The sequence below is a fragment of the Gigantopelta aegis genome, chromosome 3 (genome assembly GCF_016097555.1).
Source record: "Gigantopelta aegis isolate Gae_Host chromosome 3, Gae_host_genome, whole genome shotgun sequence".
Classification (NCBI taxonomy): Eukaryota; Metazoa; Mollusca; class Gastropoda; order Neomphalida; family Peltospiridae; genus Gigantopelta; species Gigantopelta aegis.
This window is the reverse complement of record NC_054701.1, coordinates 92,270,462-92,297,138: the sequence shown is the minus strand read 5'-3', so window position 1 is coordinate 92,297,138 and position 26,677 is coordinate 92,270,462. Positions and strand designations below refer to the sequence as shown.

The following is a 26,677-nucleotide window of genomic DNA, read 5'->3' as shown; positions in this document are numbered from 1 at the left end:
TCCATCATTACATCCTTCCATGCATCCACCCATGCATGCATGCATCCACCCATGCATGCATGCATCCACCCATATATACACATCCATCCATCCATCCATCCATCTATCCATCCATCATTACATCCTTCCATGCATCCACCCATGCATGCATGCATCCACCCATATATGCATGCATCCATCCACCCCATCCATCCATATCCATCCATCCATACATCCATCCATGCATCCATCCATGCATGCATGCATCCACCCATATATACACATCCATCCATCCATCCATCTATCCATCCATCATTACATCCTTCCATGCATCCACCCATGCATGCATGCATCCACCCATATATACACATCCATCCATCCATCCATCCATCCATCCATCATTACATCCTTCCATGCATCCACCCATGCATGCATGCATCCACCCATATATACACATCCATCCATCCATCTATCCATCCATCATTACATCCTTCCATGCATCCACCCATGCATGCATGCATCCACCCATATATACACATCCATCCATCCATCCATCCATCTATCCATCCATCATTACATCCTTCCATGCATCCACCCATGCATGCATGCATCCACCCATATATACACATCCATCCATCCATCTATCCATCTATCCATCCATCATTACATCCTTCCATGCATCCACCCATGCATGCATGCATCCACCCATATATACACATCCATCCATCCATCTATCCATCCATCATTACATCCTTCCATGCATCCACCCATGCATGCATGCATCCACCCATGCATGCATCCATGCATCCACCCATGCATGCATGCATCCACCCATCCATCCATCTATCCATCCATCATTACATCCTTCCATGCATCCACCCATCCATCCATCCATCCATCCATCTATCCATCCATCATTACATCCTTCCATGCATCCACCCATGCATGCATGCATCCACCCCCATCCATCCATCCATCCTATCCATCCATCATACATCCATGCATCCACCCATGCATGCATGCATCCACCCATCCATCCATCCATCCATCCATCTATCCATCCATCATTACATCCTTCCATGCATCCACCCATGCATCCATGCATCCACCCATCCATCCATCATTACATCCATGCATCCACCCATATATACACATCCATCCATCCATCCATCCATCCATCATTACATCCATGCATCCACCCATATATTCCATCCATCCACCCATGCATCCATCCATCATTACATCCTTCCATGCATCCACCCATATATACACATCCATCCATCCATCCATCTATCCATCCATCATTACATCCTTCCATGCATCCACCCATGCATGCATGCATCCACCCATATATACACATCCATCCATCCATCCATCCATCCATCCATCTATCCATCCATCATTACATCCTTCCATGCATCCACCCATGCATGCATGCATCCACCCATATATACACATCCATCCATCCATCTATCCATCCATCATTACATCCTTCCATGCATCCACCCATGCATGCATGCATCCACCCATGCATGCATGCATCCACCCATATATACACATCCATCCATCCATCCATCCATCTATCCATCCATCATTACATCCTTCCATGCATCCACCCATGCATGCATGCATCCACCCATGCATGCATGCATCCACCCATATATACACATCCATCCATCCATCCATCCATCTATCCATCCATCATTACATCCTTCCATGCATCCACCCATGCATGCATGCATCCACCCATGCATGCATGCATCCACCCATATATACACATCCATCCATCCATCCATCCATCTATCCATCCATCATTACATCCTTCCATGCATCGACCCATGCATGCATGCATCCACCCATGCATGCATGCATCCACCCATATATACACATCCATCCATCCATCCATCCATCCATCTATCCATCCATCATTACATCCTTCCATGCATCCACCCATGCATGCATGCATCCACCCATGCATGCATGCATCCACCCATATATACACATCCATCCATCCATCCATCCATCTATCCATCCATCATTACATCCTTCCATGCATCCACCCCCATGCATGCATCCATCACCCATCCATCCCCATGCATGCATGCATCCATCCATCCATATCCACCCATACATCCTTCCATGCATCCACCCATCCATCCATCCATCCATCTATCCATCCATCATTACATCCTTCCATGCATCCACCCATGCATGCATGCATCCACCCATATATACACATCCATCCATCCATCTATCCATCCATCATTACATCCTTCCATGCATCCACCCATGCATGCATGCATCCACCCATGCATGCATGCATCCATCCCATCCATCATACATCCATCCATCCATCCATCCATCCATCATATCCACCCATATACACATCCATCCATCCATCATCCATCCATCCCCATGCATGCATCCTTCCATGCATCCACCCATGCATGCATGCATCCACCCATATATACACATCCATCCATCCATCTATCCATCCATCATTACATCCTTCCATGCATCCACCCATGCATGCATGCATCCACACATCTATGCATCCATGCATCCATCCACCCATATATACACATCCATCCATCCATCCATCCATCGATCCATCCATCCATCATGCATCCACCCAAATATACCATCCATCCATCCATCCATCTATCCATCCATCATTACATCCTTCCATGCATCCATGCATGCATGCATCCACCCATATATACACATCCATCCATCCATCCATCCATCTATCCATCCATCATTACATCCTTCCATGCATCCACCCATGCATGCATGCATCCACCCATATACACATCCATCCATCCATCTATCCATCCCATCCATGCATCCACCCATATATACACATCCATCCATCCATCCATCTATCCATCCATCATACATCATTCCATGCATCCACCCATATATACATCCATCCATCCATCCATCCATCCATATCCATCCATCATTACATCCTTCCATGCATCCACCCATATATACACATCCATCCATCCATCCATCTATCCATCCATCATTACATCCTTCCATGCATCCACCCATATATACACATCCATCCATCCATCCATCTATCCATCCATCATTACATCCTTCCATGCATCCACCCATGCATGCATGCATCCACCCATATATACACATCCATCCATCCATCTATCCATCCATCATTACATATCCATCCACCCATTACATCCATCCATCCATGCTATCCATCCATCATTACATCCATGCATCCACCCATATATACACATCCATCCATCCATCCATCTATCCATCCATCATTACATCCTTCCATGCATCCACCCATATATACACATCCATCCATCCATCCATCTATCCATCCATCATTACATCCTTCCATGCATCCACCCATGCATGCATGCATCCACCCAAATATACACATCCATCCATCCATCCATCCATCTATCCATCCATCATTACATCCTTCCATGCATCCACCCATATATACACATCCATCCATCCATCCATCTATCCATCCATCATTACATCCTTCCATGCATCCACCCATGCATGCATGCATCCACCCATATATACACATCCATCCATCCATCTATCCATCCATCATTACATCCTTCCATGCATCGACCCATATATACACATCCATCCATCCATCCATCTATCCATCCATCATTACATCCTTCCATGCATCCACCCATATATACACATCCATCCATCCATCCATCTATCCATCCATCATTACATCCTTCCATGCATCCACCCATATATACACAACCATCCATCCATCCATCCATCTATCCATCCATCATTACATCCTTCCATGCATCCACCCATGCATGCATGCATCCACCCATATATACACATCCATCCATCCATCCATCCATCCATCCATCATTACATCCTTCCATGCATCCACCCATGCATGCATGCATCCACCCAAATATACACATCCATCCATCCATCCATCTATCCATCCTCATTACATCCTTCCATGCATCCACCCATGCATGCATGCATCCACCCATATATACACATCCATCCATCCATCCATCTATCCATCCATCATTACATCCTTCCATGCATCCACCCATGCATGCATGCATCCACCCATATATACACATCCATCCATCCATCCATCTATCCATCCATCATTACATCCTTCCATGCATCCACCCATATATACACATCCATCCATCCATCCATCTATCCATCCATCATTACATCCTTCCATGCATCCAGCCATATATACACATCCATCCATCCATCCATCTATCCATCCATCATTACATCCTTCCATGCATCCACCCATGCATGCATGCATCCACCCAAATATACACATCCATCCATCCATCCATCTATCCATCCATCATTACATCCTTCCATGCATCCACCCATGCATGCATGCATCCACCCAAATATACACATCCATCCATCCATCCATCTATCCATCCATCACTACATCCTTCCATGCATCCACCCATATATACACATCCATCCATCCATCCATCTATCCATCCATCATTACATCCTTCCATGCATCCACCCATATATACACATCCATCCATCCATCCATATATCCATCCATCATTACATCCTTCCATGCATCCACCCATATATACACATCCATCCATCCATCTATCCATCCATCATTACATCCTTCCATGTATCCACCCAAATATACACATCCATCCATCCATCCATCTATCCATCCATCATTACATCCTTCCATGCATCCACCCATGCATGCATGCATCCACCCATATATACACATCCATCCATCCATCCATCTATCCATCCATCATTACATCCTTCCATGCATCCACCCATATATACACATCCATCCATCCATCCATCTATCCATCCATCATTACATCCTTCCATGCATCCACCCATATATACACATCCATCCATCCATCCATCTGTCCATCCATCATTACATCCTTCCATGCATCCACCCATATATACACATCCATCCATCCATCCATCTATCCATCCATCATTACATCCTTCCATGCATCCACCCATATATACACATCCATCCATCCATCCATCCATCCATCATTACATCCTTCCATGCATCCACCCATATATACACATCCATCCATCCATCCATCTATCCATCCATCATTACATCCTTCCATGCATCCACCCATATATACACATCCATCCATCCATCCATCTATCCATCCATCATTACATCCTTCCATGCATCCACCCAAATATACACATCCATCCATCCATCCATCTATCCATCCATCATTACATCCTTCCATGCATCCACCTATGCATGCATGCATCCACCCAAATATACACATCCATCCATCCATCTATCTATCCACCCACCCATATATACACATCCATCCATCCATCTATCCATCCATCATTACATCCTTCCATGCATCCACCTATGCATGCATGCATCCACCCAAATATACACATCCATCCATCTATCCACCCACCCATATATACACATCCATCCATCCATCCACCCACCCACCCATATATACACATCTATTTATCCATCCATCTATTCTGTCATCCATCCAGCCAGCCACCCACCAGTCAGTAAGTCAGAATGCCAGTCAGTTACCCAGTCAGATATTATTAAGACATTTATATTATTCATTTATCATGAAAACTAGGGCGCCAATCACAGTACACACGTGGACACATTAACCGTGTATACAAATATGCAGAAACCCATTACACCCTTTAACTTTAAGAAACGTAACTATTTAACAGAAAGAAAGAAATGTTTTATTTAACGACGCACTCAACACATTTTATTTACGGTTATATGGCGTCAGACATATGGTTAAGTACCATGCAGATCTTGAGAGAGGAAACCCGCTGTTGCCACTTCATGGGCTACTCTTTTTCGATTAGCAGCAAGGGATCTTTTATATGCACCATCCCACAGACATGGTAGTACATACCACGGATTTTGATATACCGGTCGTGGTGCACTGGCTGGAACGAGAAATAGCGCAATGGGGCCACCGACGGGGATCGATCTCACACCGACCGCGCATCGAGCGAGCGCTGTACCACTGGGCTACGTCTCGCACGCTATTTAACAGAGTACTTGCTTTTTCTCACTGGAAGTTATAATAATGTCCAAGTTTTCGTTAGGACGTAGCTACATTATCTGTATTGAATTGTCAGAACAAAAAAAAGAAAAGAAAAACAAACGTATGGAGTTTCGAATCAATCAAACAGTCAACAATATGTCACGTCCTTACATCCACTAAAGGTTCAAGCACGTCTATCGTGGGCACATCCTCCGATATGTGTGTTTGTGTCTGTGTGTGTGTGTATATATATATATATATATATATATATATATATATATATATATATATATATATATATGTGTGTGTGTGTGTGGGGGGGGGGGTGATCAGGTTAAAAGGCTGCAGAATTAGAAAATTTAATTTTAAAAATAATAAATATAAAAGGAAAAAAAGGTGAAGCATTATATTACATATCACTCATTATAAGTACATTTGAAATTGATTTGAAGATAGTAGTGGTGCACTGGTTGGAACAAGAAATGGTCCAACGGGCTAGTTGTTAAAAAGGCTGTATTAGTGATAAGTAATCCCTGGACAGACTCTTTAAGTTCAATTGCCCAAACATATACACCACAACGCCCAGTTTGTGAACATTCTTGTTTGGTGGATCACTATACATGTTTTATGCTTACTCAGGTTCTAGTGCGTCAATTGATGACGTCAAAGTGTTACCTGCCACTTGGCGTAACGCCAAGTGGGACATATCACTTTGGTATGCACCACGATATCTTTTAACCATATGGGTCATAAAATAGGACAATGCACGCAGTGTACGGTAACTGGATCAGAACGGGTAATGAACCGGGTAGACGGGGGAAACATCACAGCGAAGAAATGCAAAAACAACCCCAAACATATTTCTTTGTTGGAAACCTGTTTGTCAGGACACTGATATACTACACGCCATAAAATAAATAAAGAATAATAAAGCTAAAACAAATTGTAAAAACGCCAACACACCACTAATTCAGACGACAGGATGACAAAGAAGAACCTAGGGAAAAAAGGAATATTTGTTGAAAGGCACGTTAAGAAATTTTGAATTACGACATATTTTTGAGAGAGAGAGAGAGAGAGAGAGAGAGAGAGAGAGAGAGAGAGAGAGAGAGAGAGAGAGAGAGAGAGAGAGAGAGAGATAGAGAGATACAGAGAAACAGACAGAGGGAGAGAGGGGGAGAAAGATAGAGAGAAAGGTAGAGAGAGGTATAGAGGGAAAATAACACACTGCCGCCAGCTACCAAAACGTTGCAAGATATTTTTATATGCATTTTCCAGTAGGTAGGACAGCACATGCCATGTCATTTGATGTACCGGTCGTGGAACACAGTTTACGACAGGAAAATAAAAATCCACCGCGGGCGATCGATCTTACGGTGTATCGCACGTCGGACGACGCTCTACTACTGAGTAGCATGTTGGGACGGTAGTCAAATGTGAGGTCGGGTCAAGTGAGGTGAGGTCAAGCCATTGGGTTTAACGTGCACATTCAGAAAAACCTGTTGTAGCGCACGCCTGTCATGGGTGCATGTATCGGCTCTCGCCGGCTCCTCTGTCCAAGACAGGAAAGGGTAGGGCGAGGGCAGAGGGGGTCGCCCTGGCTGCTAAGTGCAAAGGAGTACAGGCAGCCCGACCAGTGTCGGTAGTGGGCGAGGGTTGTTTTTGATGCTATTGAATTTGCAAATGTCCCGTGGGATTATTGCCAAATAGAAGATGTTGCGTAATTTCTTAGAGGTAATTTGGAGCAGTTCGCCGACATTGAAATAGAGCTAGTTTTGGTTGTTTTGACTTAGTTGATCGAATGCTAGCTCATGTCAAATATTAGTTTAAAAAACACATTTACTTTTATACACCCCCCCCCACCACCACCACCACACACACACACACAAATAAACGCCCACGAAAATAAACTACATAAACAGTAAAAAATTATAATTTGAAACAAACAAGCACACTCTATTAGTGAATATCTGCTACATCCGGTTTTCTCAATTTTAACTGGATGTTAATGTAACAGGGCATAAATATAGGACTGTCTCTATGTATACATGTTATATTTTACGAGCTACTAATTTTGGAATATCTTGCAAATTGGTTATTTCGTTTGGTTTTATAATATTCGTTGTAGAAAATAGCTTATTAGACAACGCCCTTACCTTTCTTTCCCGCCAAACCGCCTGGAAAAGATCACTGGTGGATTTTGGCCAATGGTATTTTATTCTGGTGCATTTGATCAGTGGTCACTGCTATCCGTGCGATATTCAGTATCAATAGCAAACCATCGGCACATACATTATTGAGCAGGAAAACCCACAATTTATTGACAACAGTAAAATACTTTAATACTGCCATACCTACAATTTGTTGGCAACAGTAAAATACTTTAATACTGCCATACCTACAGTTTGTTGACAACAGTAAAATACTTTAATACTGCCATACCTACAATTTGTTGACAACAGTAAAATACTTTAATACTGCCATACCTACAATTTATTGACAACAGTAAAATACTTTAATACTGCCATACCTACAATTTGTTGACAACAGTAAAATACTTTAGTACTGCCATACCTACAATTTATTGACAACAGTAAAATACTTTAATACTGCCATACCTACAATTTGTTTCGTCAAGTATCGTTTCGTCTGGCCGCCAGTAAATGCGTCTACTTTGATCAGTTCTCGTATCAGTGCACCAAGACTCAAGGTCGGGAAACAATATTGCAGGGTTTAAAACTAGGCCAGTGAAACACGCTTCCGGTTTCATCCGTAACGAGCAATGTCATGTTCCACTTTCTTGGATTTCTTTACAATTGTGAAATGTAGTATTGTTTATATGTCTAGTATGTTGATTGAAAAACTGCTTACATCAGCTCCAGCCACATGGTGAAATGAAGAAAGGAAAGCAATATTGAATAAATGTTGTTACAAAACGTGTCTTTATTACACGCGGGTGTTTATGCATTGTAAATGTATATGTAGCTACACGTGGGTGTTTATGCATTGTAAATGTATATGTAGTTACACGCGGGTGTTTATGCATTGTAAATGTATATGTAGTTACACGCGGGTGTTTATGCATTGTAAATGTATATGTAGTTACACGCGGGTGTTTATGCATTGTAAATGTATATGTAGCTACACGTGGGTGTTTATGCATTGTAAATGTATATGTAGCTACACGCGGGTGTTTATGCATTGTAAATGTATATGTAGCTACACGCGGGTGTTTATGCATTGTAAATGTATATGTAGTTACACGCGTGCAAGACATAAACGGGCTTTGTGAATTCGGCCTCAAGGTTTTCTTAACCGCAAGTGGTTAAGCGTAGTACACAGCCTGATTATGTATTACACGCATGCAACTACATTCATTTACATTGCTTAAACACCTGCGTTTAAAAAATAACAGGCTTCGTAAATTTGGCCCTAAAATGTTTATAGTTACTCGCGTGTAAGTTAAAAACAGGTTATGAGAGGTGAGTTGGTGACATACACCCTGAATTTCGCTGTGATATCGTCTCGCAGACTAGGTAAAGGTTACAGATACCTGTCACGTTTACACGTTTAAACGATATCGTTTCGTTTAGGCCTTCGCGTGTTATATATGACTGGTGATTTAAAAACAAAAATTCGTTAATTAGTAAACAATATACATTTTTTTATATATAAACAAAGTATCTAGTACTTTTAGTTTTAAAATAATTTCAATATATATATTTTTTATTTTTTTATTTTTTTTAAGTATCTTTGATTTTTCTTTTTCTAACACAGCTGTTTTTATTAACATAAAATTCTTTAGATATATGGTATCATAACTAGATTATTGTTACGGTTCACAAATAGGGTAACAACCAGTATTATCTAGTTCATTATACTCCCATCAGTTCGTATTTACGTATGATGACATACTAATCCAAGGTGATAAAATGGCACTAGTCACATGACGTGTGCCCTGCGTTTCACTAGTGTAAATTTATTTTCTTACTGGTATAATATACTTGAGTTAAACAAACAATAAAATGTTATTTTTCCTCAGTTTTAAATGCATTACAGGATAACGGTCACAGCCAGTTGAGAATGTAGAATATCGGTTTTATTCTCTTCTGACTGTTCGAAATTATCAATTCTTGACTACACAGGATAAAACTGATATCCTACATCATTAACCATTTTTCAAGTATCAATAGCCCCGTTCACATGACAACAGTGTACACTCATATACATATATGTGTGTGTGTGTGTGTGTGTGTGTGTGTGTGTGTGTGTGTGTGTGTGTGTGTGTGTGTGTGTACATGTTAATTTGCAAGTGGTCTCCACTAGGTGAAATTATTCGAAATTACACGTCAGTATATTTACTCGTGTATATAAATGCGTTCATATGACCAAATGTACTCAGGTATGCAAATTTGCATATATGTAAACAAATACTCTTGTATGAAAATGTGTGCATGTAAACGAGGTTTAAGTCATATCGTGAAATATGCCTTTGAGGTGGCCGCAGTTACATTAATTGTTATCCAGGAAATACTCCGGTGTTGGCACATTCAGATATTCATAGTACCACATTGAGTAATATTCGCGATAGACAATTTTATGAAGTATGATGTATTCAATTTAATTGGCGACAAAATCAGCCTAGTCCAAAAACGAAAAAAAGGAAGAAAGAAAAGAAAAGAAAGGAAGAAAGTTTGTTGAATGAAAATGTCAAGTGGAAAGTTAATATATATACTTCACCATTCAACACTACACGATTTATGTGACATTAAACTATGGTATACATATTTAAGAAACAATTATCGTATAGGTCTACTGTATTATTCCTAATAATTGTGTTATCGTTATTTTTCATCAGGTGTTGTATCTATAATGAACACACGTAGTTACTAGATAGTTAAATATTTTGCCATTTAAACGGTATCGTTTCCTTTAATATGTTCCTTTACAAACTTTTGTGAACGTGACAGCCCTAATAACAGGTAAACACTGAGAGAGGTCAGCCAACCACTGCACACAGATGTGAGCAGGACGAAGTAAATGGCTTTATAGGAGCAGACCTCAGTTTTGAAACGACAGTGATGTGATGTGTACGAGTCACGGTCTAGTGATCATCAGGTAAGTCTACTGATTGTCGGCTGCTGTGCAGATTGCAGGTAAGACCATGGATTTTTTATGTTCAAACTCTCTTTCATTCTAATCTTATCTATGGTTGTTCTGTTTACAATATAAAATTACACTTTTAGTCATATAACAATAGAACTTAGTATGTATCAATTTTTGCTTGTCTTAGTTGTGAAAAATAAAAATAAAATGTATTTTCCAACTGCAGTTTTTGAAGAAAAAAGTTAAATGATATATTATTTAGATCGCCTGAAATGTTTACATGATCTGTTAAATGGCAAATCAAATGCGTTTTGGTCGTTACATCGTTCGTAGAAGCCTAAAACGCATTTTAGGAGGAACCGAAAAAATACCTACTTTGTGGTGAATGATTTTAAAGCACGCGAAGAATAATCAGGGCATCAATTGATGTACACATTTGTTTATTGTTAAAATTGACTAACCAAATACAAACATTTAAAGTTATATTTCAACTGAATTCTTTTTTGACGTAGACCTTTACAGCTCATCGATACAAAAACTACATACCTTGTTCACAACGACTGGACAATATAGTGTAGTGCGGGTGAATACATTATTAAATGCACATACGTCTATGCATACATACATATACATTTTAAATTAATCTTCTGACTAATTATAATATACATAACATATTTTGTAACATTCGAATATATATTTACTAAGTTGATTCAATTCTTTAACTTTTTTTACACTTAATAACAAGATAACTTTATAAGCTGACGGTCTTTTCCAGTAAAACATTTTTATATATTTGCTTCTTAACTTGTCATATCTATGGCATTCTAACAAAAAATAATATTCGTCCTCATCTTTATTCAGATTACAAGAAATACAAGGTCCCACTGTTCTTTCTATATTACTAAATGCACTACCGTTTTAAAACCCGTACTTCACATGCATAACATAAAATATCGCTGACATGCGTATCGAACAAATCTAACATTGGTTTACAATTCACACTCAAGTTTTACACCTAGAATACAGAGGAAATAAATTATATGTATCATCATATTTAGTATTGCGTATAGCATCACATTTAGCAGTTACTTATCGTTCAGTTGAAATCACATTTAGTATAATTGTAGTACACAGTGTTTACAGCACAACACAATATTTTTATATTCTTGTTATCACACTGATCAGTACAGTCAATATTATCTTTCACATCTCTTAAGCATTGCATTTATCATTTTGTTATATATATATCTTATATCTACTACGTTTTTTCGACCCCATCCAAATTAGTTTAATTTTGTCTACATTTACTTTAAGGTATGAAAAGCGAGCACAAAATGCAAGGGTTTTTAAAGTGGTGTAGAGACACTTCTGTTCCATCTAATATAACTGTTGTGTTATCAGCAAACTGTGTCATTAGATATTGTATATTACATAGTTTTACTCATTTTATGTTTTTATTGTTTTTCAATAACTTGGCTAATATTTCTGAACAAAAAAAATATATATTTGTGGAGATTAGATCGTTCTGTCTACACCATCTTTCCAATTTGAAAAAGGTGATGCAAATCCATTAACCAAGACGCTAGACTTACTATCTCTTAGAAATATGGAAATCCATTTCTGTATGATTTCTCCAAAGCCAAATACTTTTTAAAACTTCATGAATAAAATTCCAGTCTACCGAGTCAAAAGCTGTTTCAAAATCTATTAATAACAGTAGTCCTTGAATAGTATGTAATTCATTGTCTCTCATAATATCATATATTAATCGTATCACTTCACCTATAAATATTCCAGATAAAAAACCTTTCTGTTCTTCACTTATTATAGGTGATAAAACTGATTTCATTCTCTGTGCAATTGTAGCAGAAGCTATTTTCTAAGAAATATTTAGTAATCAGATGGGTCTCCAATTTTAAAAGTAATTTCTTAGATTTATTTCCTTTAGGAATACATGTAATCAGGCGTTGTTGGTGAGTAATTGAGAACATTCTATTATCATAAGCATAATTTAAAGAGTTGATTAAGTCTCTCCAAATTGTTTTTTTAAAATTCCACTGTAAATCCACCAGTTCCTGGGATTTGTTCATGTTTCATATGGTTTAATTCTGCAAGTAATTCGTCACATTTTAACTCACCTTCAAGACTATTGGAAGTTGTTGGATCTAATTTTGGAAACTCACAATTTTGAAATAGTTTTTCTGTTTGAGTATTAGTTTTTGTAGAATATAATTTTTGTTTTGCTTTGTTTAATTTAATTTGCTAAGAGAATCGTCACTTACATTGCCACTAGCCATCTCTAATACTACGCATGCTTTAGTTAAAAACTTTCTTGATTCTATTATATATCTGTGATATTTGTATTTTTTGCACGGTTCTTTACACTGTTTTTATTTGACTCTTGAATTTTTATATTGATGTGGTTCATCATTTAATGTTTTCCATTTACCATAGTTTGACACCCAATAGCCGATGTATTTTTCGTGTTGGGGTGTCGTTAAACATTCATTCATTCATTCTTGATTCTAATTTTTGAAAAAAATATTTAGTGAGTTTTCCGTTTTTTCAATCCATATAGGTTTTGCTCTCATAAAATTACCTTTAGCTTTGATACTAATAATATTTTCTAATTCAATATTTAAAATTTTAATATGATCTACTATGTTATCTTTAACACTAACCTCATCGGTATCGTCTAATGTTTTGGTTAATTCAATCAGTTCACTATTCAATTCCTTCTGTTTGTCCAGTAGAGTTTTCGTTTTTAAATGAATAAACTATTGTTTTACCATTCAATCAGTTTACTACTCAATTCCTTCTTTTTGTCTAGTAGAGTTTTCGTTTTTTAGATGAATAAACTATTGTTTTACCACGAATCGTAAGTAGTAATGTTTCCCATAATAACTGATCATATGGATTTACATTTTAATCATCATTCATATTTTTATATTGATCAACCGTTTCAGTTAGTTTCTTTAATTAAATTTACATATTCTTTATTTTCGAGTAATAAATTACTAAACTTCAAAAACCTTTTCCTCTTTCAAGTTCATTAATTTGTATAGTTAATTCAATAGGGGAATGATCTGATTTAAAACTAGGATGTATATCAGTACCAATGAATGAAAGAAAGAAAGAAATGTTTTATTTAAAGACGCACTCAACACATTGTATTTACGGTTATATGGCGTCAAACATATGGTTAAGGACCACACAGATATTTAGAGAGGAAACCCGCTGTCGCAACTTCATGGACTACTCTTTTCGATTAGCAGCAAGGGATCTTTTATATGCACCATCCCACAGAGAGGGTAGTACATACCACGGCCTTTGATATCTCGTGGTGCACTGGCTGGAACGAGAAATAGCCCAATGGGCCCACCGACGGGGATCGATCCCACAGCGACCGCGCATCCAGCGAGCGCTGTACCACTGGGCTACGTCTCGCCCCCGTACCAATGAATGAAGACAATAGGTTGTGTGTTATTAAAAAGAAATCTAAACGCGATTGTTTTAATGGTTTGGACTGTCTCTACGAAAACCGTTTTAAAGCTGGATTCTCTTCTCTCCATGGGTCTTTAAGATCTAAGATTTCTTTTATTTCCAAACCTTTTTCACGAGCCCTAGGATTATTAACCATTTTGTAATTAAACAAATCAAGAATTGCGTCCTGAAACAGGTTCCAATCTCCAAATATAATATCATATTTATTGTCTAGACTTTCAATTATATTAATTAAATGATCATAAAATTCCGGGATATCCACATTTGGACCATACACACTAATTAATATGTATGATTCATGATCTATTTCCAAACTCAATGTCAGATAATTTCATTTCTATCTTCTAACACTTTCTTAATTTTAAATTCAAAATTATTCTAAACAGTATTGCTGGTGCATTTGTTATGTAAGGGCTAAATTAACATCCCATTGTTGTTTAACAATTTGTTCTAGTTCTTTACCAAGCTGTACACCTTGAAGACAATACATTGAAGCTTTCTTATTCTTTAAAAACTTAAATACCTGTTTGCTTTTAAAAGTGTGATGTAAGCCCTACAATTCATAGAAATTATTTTAATGTTATTATCCACTGAATTTTGTAAATGGCCAAATAAACTTTTTCTTTCTGTTAACTTTGCCGGACAAGTATATATTATATAATGTAGTCTTAAAAATGGCTAGCCTATTTAAGGATTTGTGTAATTGCATGTTGATGATATTAAAAAGAGGACTTATTGAAGAAATAAAAACAAAAAACAAAGGAAAAATTAACTAAATAGTTTTTAAAAAACCTTGTGTACAAATGGGTCAGAGAAGCGAGAAGAGAAAACATGTTTTTAACTTGGTAAAAATGTGATATATTTTTGCTTAAAAGTGGAGTAGTATTACAGGGGAGAGGGAACAAATAAATAAGAAAAATAAATAAATAAGGGCGGGTGGGGGAAGCATCACCTTTAGTGCACACAATATTGAAGTACTTTTAAAGGTGTATCTAAAATAAAACGAATATTACACATACATTATAAAACTACTACATGCCTGTAGCTGGTGCATGGCACGGCTTTAGATTGCATCAAAATACAGGGTTGTGGCACGGTGCCTCCAAAATTGTGCCCAAATAAACCATAAACATACTGACTACCAAACAATTTCCACTAAAACATTACGCTCTGTTCAGAACAATAAACAATATATATAATGTGCCCAAATTAGTGGGATCTATAGTCTATAAAACAATCTATAAACTTGTTCATATATGTACTATATATAGAATTGTACCTAAGCATAGACGTAATAAAAAACAATAAAAACACATTAATATGTACCCATTACATGAATACAACAATTATTATTATCATTAGTATTATCATTAGTATTATTATCATTATTATTATTATTATTATTATTTATCATATAATATTTTGATAACTTTGCAAATTAGATGTAAATTAATTGAGTTCACGGCACTAGGTTTATTGACATTTAAGCAAACGTATTAGCGTGACACTCCATAATTGGCGTATGCATTCATAGTCATCAAAATATTTCAATAGTAATTTTACACTGAAAACTGTCCAGCGTTCAGAAAACAACAACAACAACAACAAACAAAAAACAAACAAACCCCCCCCCCCCAAAAAAAAAAAAAAACCCAAAAAAAAAAAAAAAAAAAAAAAAAAACAACAACAACAACAACAACAAAACAAACAACAACAACGGTTAAACACTAGTTTATTTTGATGTAAGGACATCCAAAATGCCGTTATTCGAGCTTGACGCTATTTCCATTCAAAAAGACACCACGCTACATATTCCTATATACATACAGCTTACCAAAAGACGTTGTATTAAGCTTGATATTATGTGATACAGAGATTATTATCGTCTTACGTTTCGGTATCGTCAATATCATATATTAGGAATAAAAAAATGTGTTATGCTCGCCAGAGGCACGCATAATACAATTTTTATTCCTAATATATGATATTGACGATACCGAAAAACACTTTGGTAATAACATCTCTCTCTCTCTCTCTCTCTCTCTCTCTCTCTCTCTCTCTCTCTCTATATATATATATATATATATATATATATATATATATATATATATATTTTGAAAAAACCACAAAAAATAATAATAAAAAATAATAAATAAGAAAAAAAGAAAAGTAAATAATAACAACACTACCTACAATGTGCACATCTATGAATACTACTATAGCCTACATATTCTTATCCATGTAGTAAACTAATACTAATAATAAATAATAATAATAATAATAATAATTGACTATAATGAATAAACACACACCTGCATTTACAATGTGTACACCTATGAACAATACCAGGTCAGGGAACATTTTTTTTCAAACTTGATTAGCGATATTTCTAGTCAGTTGAAAATTGATCAGCAATTACTGTTTAATGTTGTAAAATTGTGTAGCTATATCTGAAACTTGCGTTATAGCCTACATATTCCTTTCCAAGTACACCACAGTATTACTAAGCAAAAACGAAAAAGGAAAAATACTAATAAATAAATATAAATAATTAATAAATTAATTTAAAAATAAATCATTATAACATTAATTATAAATAAAAATAATAGTAATAATAAATAAACAAAAATAAATAATAATAATAAAATAATAATAATAATAATAATAATAATAATAATAAGACTAATAAAAAATTATTATTATTTTTATTTTTTTAAATTGTCCCCAGAATATAAATGGGTTGGGGTGCCCTGAGCTCACTGTCTCACAATATTTTTTAAATTTCATATGGTATACACTGTTTTATATACATATATATAAATGGCAAAATATATACACACGAATAGATATAATCCACATACTTTATGTATATTGTTTTTTTGATATATATATTTTTTTATATTATTATTTTTTATTATTATTATTATTATTATTATTATCTGGGGCCAAGAAGGAAAACAAAGAAAAAGGAGAAGATGTTATGTACGGAATTAGTATTGATACAAGAAAGTATTATGAAAAGGTGTGTGAAGGAGTATAAAGTGCGGAGAAGGTATTTTAGAAATAAATATATCTCAATATTTGATAGATTTAATAAACTTTTATGATGTTTGAAATAAATTATACCACTGCTTCCATTCTGTCTTGAAATCTTCATGATTACCATTTTTATATATGATACATTTTTCAATTTCCAACTTTTCTTTAATTATAGTTTTTAAGGCAGAGAAGTTTAATTTTGTTTTTGTATTTTCATGGAATAAATATAATATTTTATGTTAATAATTAACCAATTATTGCATATGTATTTGTTTTTTTAAGCAGACCCAAAATGGCAATATGTTTATCTATAATTATGCATTCTTCTATAGTATTGAATATCCAGTTTGTAATATCTTTCCAAAATTCTTTATCATAACAACAATCATAAAATAGATGTTCAGTTGTCTCTGGCATACGATTACAAAAAGTACATTTATTTGAATTAATATAATGTATTGTATATAGAAATGTGTTAGTAGCGAGAAATCTGTGTAGAATTTTATATTGAAACCAACGTAAAGTTGTATCTCTAACGCATTTAAATGGTATATTGTAAAATATATGTAACCGGATGTTTTAAATTGCATATCACATACACTACAATTTTAAAACAGTTTACTTATATTTTATTCTTTCTAACTCTGAATAGTACAAAGCTGTCTCTTATTTTATTTCTATTGTTTTCCTGTGTCTTTGGTAGTGTCAGCTTGGGTTGTGTTCACCCTCAACTCAGTGTTCAGGCCAGGTAATCGTTCAATAGTAAGCTTATCTATTGTTTCTTTTGTTACCTGGTGTTCTCTGGAGTCAGAGACTTTTAAACATTCAAGCAAGACAGGTGGTTTTCAGCATTGCAAGTTTTATAGTTGATCAAGTTCTGCACGGCACAGTTATTAACAGCACAGGGTCGTTATTTGTGTTGATGTATGTTTTACATGTACATCGGGATCTTCACATCCCTCCAGGTGATCCCCGAATAAACACCTTAAACCCCAGCTGAAGTCTTCTGTGATATATATAGAACATTCGGTAACATTGGAGCCGACGTTTTGCTGGTGAATAACAAAAACCTTTATTTTTATATTTTAATTGAGACTTTGGAATGGCTTTTTGTGTAGCATAGCAATTTATATATTTCTCTACATCCCGTTTCGTCTTTAAGAAGTTGTTTTAGCTTGTGGGGGTAGACTGGTTTTTCGTTTGTAATTGACTCGTTTATTTCATCATTATGTTTTCCATATATTCCTATGAAACATTTCACTGCATTAATTAAAGAAGCATACTCTAGAAAGTTTGTTTTTATATTAAATTTTGCAATAAAATCGCATAAATTTAGAAATCCTCCATCAGTATTAACTAAATCACTAATGAAACAAACTCCCTTTTCTGCATATTTTTAATAAAAAATAGGCTTCTTATTTTTTAATATTTTACTGTTAAACCAAATGTTTATACCAGCTGTGTCGTTTTCATTTTCTATTGGTTGTTTACATTGGATGTTTCGCCAGCTATCTAGAACATCTTCCCAAAAAGGGGTAGTCATATCTTTAATTTTTAAATTAATAAAATGATTACCATATATAATTAGTTCTTTGATCGATATACCTGTAACTGACATGCCAGTTTTGTGCTGTTTAAAAGTAACCTTCTTATCCACGTTGACTTTAATGATGTTATAAACGTAGATAATTTAATAATTTTTAACCCCCCGTTTTTATGGTCCTGAATTATAACATCTCTTTTAACTTTGTCAGGTTTATTTTGCCAAATGAATTTGCAAAATCGCTTATTTAACTTTTCAATTAACTGTTCTGACGGGGATGGTAGAGAAATTAACAAATTTGTTATTTTTGGTAATATTAGTGATTTTAACACTGTGAGTCTGCCTAATGGTGTAAGTTTACGGGCACTCCATGCTTTTAATACAATTTCCATTTCTTCTATTTTTGGCTCGAAATTATCTTTAATAATATCTTGTAAATTTAAAGAGAAATTAATACCTAATAAAGTAAATTGAATTGAACCCCATGCTAACTTCCATCTAGAATGATGAAACACTTCTTTTGAATATTTTTTCCTGCCTATCCATATTATCTTTGACTTTGAATAATTTAGCTTCAGATCAGATATTTTTGCAAAGAAATCCAGTGTAGTAAGTGTATTGTACAGGGAATTTGGGGATCCATCCAAGATAAAGGTAGTGTCGTCGGCATATTGAGAAATTAGGAATTCTTCTCCATCAATATTTATACCCTTAATGTCTTTATTATTACGTATTAAAATATTTTTGCACATATTACAAATAATGGGTCACCTTGCCTACAACCTCTATTTAATTTAAAACCTTCTGATAGTGTCCATTTCGTATTACTGCTGAGACAAAAAAATTATAAAATGTTTTTATCCAGTTTTTAATAGAAGTCTTAAAATTAAAAATATCTAAAGCTTCTTGAATGAAAGACCATGACAGAGAATCAAAAGCTTTTTCAAAGTCTACTAATAGTAGTTGACCTGGTATATTTTGTGTTTCGGTATATTGCATAATGTCATATATTAAACGTATATTTTCGCCTCTGTATCTCCCTTTTATAAATCCAGTTTGATCTTTTTCAATAATTTTATCTAAAATGTTTTTTATCCTGTTTGCAATACAGCCTGATGCTATTTTATAGGTGCAGTTTAAAAGTGTTAAGGGTCTCCAATTTTTAAGAAATTGCTTAGATTTATTTGGTTTTGGAATACATGTTATAATACCTAACTTTTGCACATTAGACATTTCTTCGATACTGTAACTGAAATTAATAGATCTAACTATAAAATATCCTAAGTCTATCCAAAATTGTTTTTAAAACTCAGCTGAGAAACCATCTGAACCCGGAATTTTGTGATTTTTCATACTTTTTAGATAAAATAAAATTTCTGAATACGTTAATTCTCCTTCTAATTTATTTGCTTCGTCCTCTGATAATTTATCAAATTTGTATTCCTAAATTTTCTCTGCTATATTTTCATATTCCCCAACTTGTTTGGAATAAAGTTTTTCATAAAACAATTTTTTTTTTTCAATATTTCTTTTTGATCTGTAATAACTTTTCCATCTTCTTGTTCTATTTTTGAAATTAATTTATTATAAAAGTTCCTAGATTCCATGTTACAAAAATATTTTGTTGGCTTTTCTCCCTCTTCCACCCATTTAGCTCGAAGATCTAATAATAATAATAATAATAATAATAAAATAATTGATTAAAATATATTTAAGAACAAATGAGGAAAAAAGTGGCTTTTGCCACAGAATCTTCTAGCTTTTTAATTCTAGCTTCATAATTTTCTAGTTTTCCTCTAGCATCTCTTGTGTCTCGTTAATACACTCTACTGGTTCCGTAACGGATTGCACAGTTTCTTTCTTTATCGAAACTGTTTTCTCAATCAAGTTCATTTCAAGCTGTTTTAACATGGTAGTTAACAACTGGCTCAAAACAGGTAGCTCACTAACATCGCTGTTAACAGTATGCTCATCAGTATTAGATCCGGCAGTTTCTGTCTCAGTTGATCCCGCTCGTACAAGGCGTGGCTGACACTCAAAAACTGGAAATTGTATTCTGTTTCTTCGTGGTTCTTTTTCAGGCGACATGAAGTTGTTAATTTACTCCTCTAAACTAATACACCGGTTAAAGATGTTTTACTACCACTTACAAACCAGTTTTTGTTCCAAAAATACCCCTTTATACGAGAGCGAATTTACAAGGCATCCAACCCAGTCTATGATATGTAACGACTAAAAATTTGACTGGACAGAACAATTTACTTTATTGGGGATTAACTTTGATATTGACTTGAAAATATGATAGAAAGTAACTTTAAAGGGACATTCCTGAGTTTGCTGCAATTTTAAAGATGTTATCGACTAACAGAGACATTTTAACGATTGTAATGACATATCAAATACATTTTTCTGCATAAAATATTAGTGGTTGTATATCAAACGTGTTTCTGATCGTTCTACTATTTGTACTAGGTTAAATTTCATTTTATTTTCTAATATATATTTTTTCGTACGTACGAAATTATTTGAAGACAAAATCCAGTTTGGGCTTCTTACAAATATTAAGACGACCAGAAATACATTGTAAATACAGACACTGATATTCTAAACAAAAAACATATTTAATATGTAAGTTTAATCTTAGAAATATTTTATTTTTCGGAAACATCTTACAATGCAGCAAACTCAGAAATGTCCCTTTAAGGATAAATTTAAAGCTACTGAATCTCTTTCAAATATTTGGTCAAGTAGAACTCTTACATCATTGAGAAGAAATATAGTATTGAAATTTCTTGTTCTTGGAAAATTAAATAATTGTATTTAGGAACTTCAAAAAAAGTTTTTAAATGTATACAAATGAATTATACTATTAGAAATGGCGGAATTAAAGTACCAGATATTCAAACATTTATTATGGCACAAATATTGCTTGGATTAAAAGGCTTGTATGTATAGATTCAAAGTGGAGATCTCTTATTCTTGGTGAAGTTAATATGTTAGAAAATATTACGAAATTTGATTCAAAATATATAAAAGAAAATCGTTTGCCAAAAATAAAAACTAATTTTTGGAGACATACTCTTTTATCTTGGTGCATCTATCTAAAAAAAAATGTCAAAATAAAATTGTTAGTAAAACTGATGTCCTGTCTCAAAATATATCGCTTAACGATGACCTTAAAGTAAATAATAGATCAGGTTTTTTTCAATGACAGTTGGTACAAGGTGGGTATTAAATTTATAAATGATTTAATATATGATTATGGTTTATTTATTACGTACCCACAATTTAAAAACATTTATAATCTGGTTGTCAACTTTTCCTAAATCCTATTCTTCCCTATAATTTGAATCTTAAGATAAATTGTAAAGGTAGTAAACACGTATAATATTTTATTGGATTCGAGATTTTTGAAATACAAATATATTTTAAAATGGGAAGAAGAATTAAACTTCAAATATCATGATGGCAATTGGAAAATGATAAATACAATACCTTTACGCTGCACAGAATTAAGATGATTTCAATACAAGATTATTCACAGAATATTGCCTTCAAATAAGTTTCTACATAACATAGGATATATTGATTCACCTCTTTGTTCCTTCTGTAAACATGAAATATCGACATTAATACACCTATTTTGGGAATGTAACAACGTCAGACAAATTTGAGAACAGTTAAAGCTTTGGATTCAAGAAAAAAACTGGTATAATAATGAACTTTACAAAATAAATATATATAATTTAGGGTTTTAAGACAAGTAACACTGATCCTATTAATGCTCTTACATTAATAACGAAACAGTTAATATTTAAATGTCATTTGAAGGCTTTTATCCCAGATATTACATGGACACAAAAGGAGATGAGTCTATATTATAATATAAAAAAACGTTTCATTCTCTTGTTGCAATTATGACAAGTTTGTCAAATTCTGGTCTGTATGTCACAATTTATTTTAGAATTAATTATATATGCAGCCAAACGTAGTTATCTCGATGTTAAAGGGACCGATCCAAATGGCTCAAGATAAGGTGGATTGAGTTCAACATCGTGTTTTGAGAATGAAAATGATGTCATGGGACCATTTCCAATTAGTACTAGCTGTCTGTCCAGACACCGTGATTGCCTGTACTAGCTGTGACGACACCATGACTGTCTGTACCAGCGGTTTGTTGAGGCATCAGACTGTTTGTACTAGCTGTCTCTCCAGAAACCATGACTGTCTGTATTAGCTGTCTGTCCAGACACCGTGATTGTACTAGCTGCTTGTGAAAACATCATGACTGTCTTTACCAGCTGCCTGTACTAGCTGTCTGTCCAAACATCATGGATGTGTGTTCTGTCTCTCCATACACCATACTGTTTCTACTAGATGTTTCTACTAGATGTTCCACTATCTGTACTAGTTGCCTTTCAAGACTCCTTGCCTGTATGTACTAGCTGTCTCTACAGAAGCCATGATTGTCTGTATTAACGGTCTCTCTAGACACCATGACTGTCTACACTAGCCGTCTGTCCAAACACTGTAACTGTATGTACTAGCTGTCTAACCTGACATCTTGACTGTCTGTACTAGCTATCTGTCCAGACATCTTGACTGTCTGTTCTAGCTGACATGATACGATGCCTGGCTGTACTAGCTACCTCTCCAGCACCGTGACTATCTACACTAGCTGTCTATCCTGACATCGTGACTGTCTGTTCTAGCTGTCTGTCCAGACATCTTGACTGTCTGTTCTAGCTGTCAAGATACGATGTCTGCCTGTACTAGCTATCTCTCCAGCACCGTGACTGTGTTTATTAGCTGTATCTCCAGGCATCGTGACTGTCTACACTAGCTGTCTAACCTGACACCTTGACTGTCTGTACTAGCTGTCTGTCCAGACATCTTGACTGTCTGTATATTAGCTTCTCTGTCCAGACACCATGGATGTTTGTATTAGCTGTCTGTCCAGACGTCATGATTGCTTGTACTAGCTGTCTGTCCAAACACCATGACTGTTTGTACTAGCTGTCTGTTCAGACAACTTAACTGTCTGTACTAACCTTCTGTCCAGACACCATGACTGTTTGTAGTAGCTGTCTCTCCAGCACAGTTACTGTCTGTGCTAGCTGTATCTCTAGAGAATGAGACTGTTTGTACTAGCTGTCTGTCCAGACACCATGACTGTCTATACTAGCTGTATCTCCAGACACTGAAACTGTATGTACTAGCTGTCTGTCCAGACACCATGGCTATATGTAGTAGCTGTCTGTCCAACACAGTGACTGTCTGTACTTGCTATCTGCCCAGACACTGTAACTATCTGTACTAGCTGTCTGTCCAGACACTGTGACTATCTGTACAATCTGTCTCTTCAGACACATGATTGTCTGTACTAGCTGTCGATCCAGCACAGTGATTGTTTGTACTAGCTGTATCTCTAGAGAATGAGACGATCTGTACTAGTTGTCTGTCCATACACTGTGGCCATCTGTACTAGTTGTCTGCCCAGACACCATGACTGTCTGTACTAGCTGTCTGCCCTGCACATTGACTGTCTGCACTAGCTGTATCTATGGAGACTGAGACGATGTGTACTAGCTGCCTGTCCAGACACTGTGACTATATGAACTAGCTGTCTGTCCAGACACTGTGAATATATGAACTAGCTGTCTGTCCAGGCACTGCTGTCTATGTGTACCGGTCACAGAGCACCGTGGAAGACACACGGTCGAGTACAGTGCCTACCAGCTTAACACCGGATAACACAAATACCGAAGGTGACAGAGTGTTCCGGGAAAGCGATAATGGTGATAATTTGTTTTCTGTACACACTCGTTTTGTTGTACACGATTGTCCCATTAGGAGTGTGTGAGGCCTGCGTTTTAATAGGGGTGAGTGATTTTAAGGCACGCGAAGAATGATCAGGATACCAATTGATGTACACATGTGTTTGTTGTTACAATTGACTAACCACGTACACACATTTAAAGTTATATTTCAGTTGAATTCTTTATTGACTTAGAGCTTTACAGCTCATCGCTACAAAAACCCCCACATACCTTACTTACAACGACTGCATAATACAGTGTAGTGCAGGCGAATACACTATAAAATACATATACAATGACTGGACAATACAGTGTAGTGCAGGCGAATACACTATAAAATACATATACAATGACTGGACAATACAGTGTAGTGCAGGCGAATACACTATAAAATACATATACAATGACTGGACAATATAGTGTAGTGCAGGCGAATACACTATAAAATACATATACAATGACTGGACAATATTATAGTGTAGTGCAGGCGAATACACTATAAAATACATATATATCATATCGGCGTGAGTAGAGAGGTTTCACAACAACGCCGTTACGGATATCGATAGCTAATCATAATGGGTCGCGTGCAACTACAGACATTTACAATAATTAAACATCTGTTTAAATCTTACACGCGTGTAACTACAGACATTTACAATGATTAAACACATGTTTATGTCTTACTTGCGTGTAACTACAGACATTTACAATAATTAAACACCTGTTTGTCTTACACCCATGTAACTACATACATTTACAATGATTAAACACCTGTTTATGTCTTACACCCATGTAACTACAGACATTTACAATGATTAAACACCTGTTTATGTCTTACACCCATGTAACTACAGACATTTACAATGCTTAAACACCTGTTTGTGTCTTACACCCATGTAACTACAGACATTTACAACGCTTAAACACCTGTTTATGTCTTACACCCGTGTAACTACAGACATTTACAATGATTAAACATTTGTTTAAGTCTTACTCGCATGTAACAACAGACATTTACAATGATTAAACACCTGTTTATGTCTTACTCGCGTGTAACTACAGACATTTACAATGATTAAACACATGTTTATGTCTTACTTGCGTGTAACTACAGACATTTACAATAATTAAACACCTGTTTGTCTTACACCCATGTAACTACATACATTTACAATGATTAAATACATGTTTAAGTCTTACACCCATGTAACTACAGACATTTACAATGCTTAAACACCTGCCTTTAAGAGACACAAACTTCGTAAATTCAGACCTGATACCTAATATACTTCAGTAACAGTACTAAACGTTTAGTGAGTTCCGCAGATCGGCATGTTTAGTAATTAAAGATGGCGGTATTTTCAGAAGTGTTATATATTATTATTTCGTTTTGTTTTCAAATTGTATATTAGCTACGGAATTTAATACATGTAGCATGCTTTTTAATCGTAAAGAGCGGGAAGCAATTTATTGTGACGTCACCGACTACACTCAAAATGGTGACTTACCATTATCCTTAAACAGTAACGGCGAGGTTGTGAAACCTCGATTCAGCACCAGCTGAAAATTGAATATTCACGTTTTGTAATACCATCACGATTCGTCACACATTCGTTTGTTCG

The 26,677-nt window shown here is 35.6% G+C and overlaps 1 protein-coding gene across 1 annotated transcript in view; it reads left to right on the top strand.

The window, feature by feature from the left end:
• The first annotated feature begins 11,110 nt into the window (after window positions 1-11,110).
• Window positions 11,111-26,677, top strand: part of LOC121368940 (solute carrier family 13 member 2-like) — a 66,520-nt gene continuing 50,953 nt past the window's right edge. Inside the window, exon 1 of the mRNA XM_041493703.1 lies at window positions 11,111-11,197. The gene's annotated coding sequence lies outside the window, so the exon portion shown is untranslated. The remainder of the gene's footprint in view (window positions 11,198-26,677) is intronic.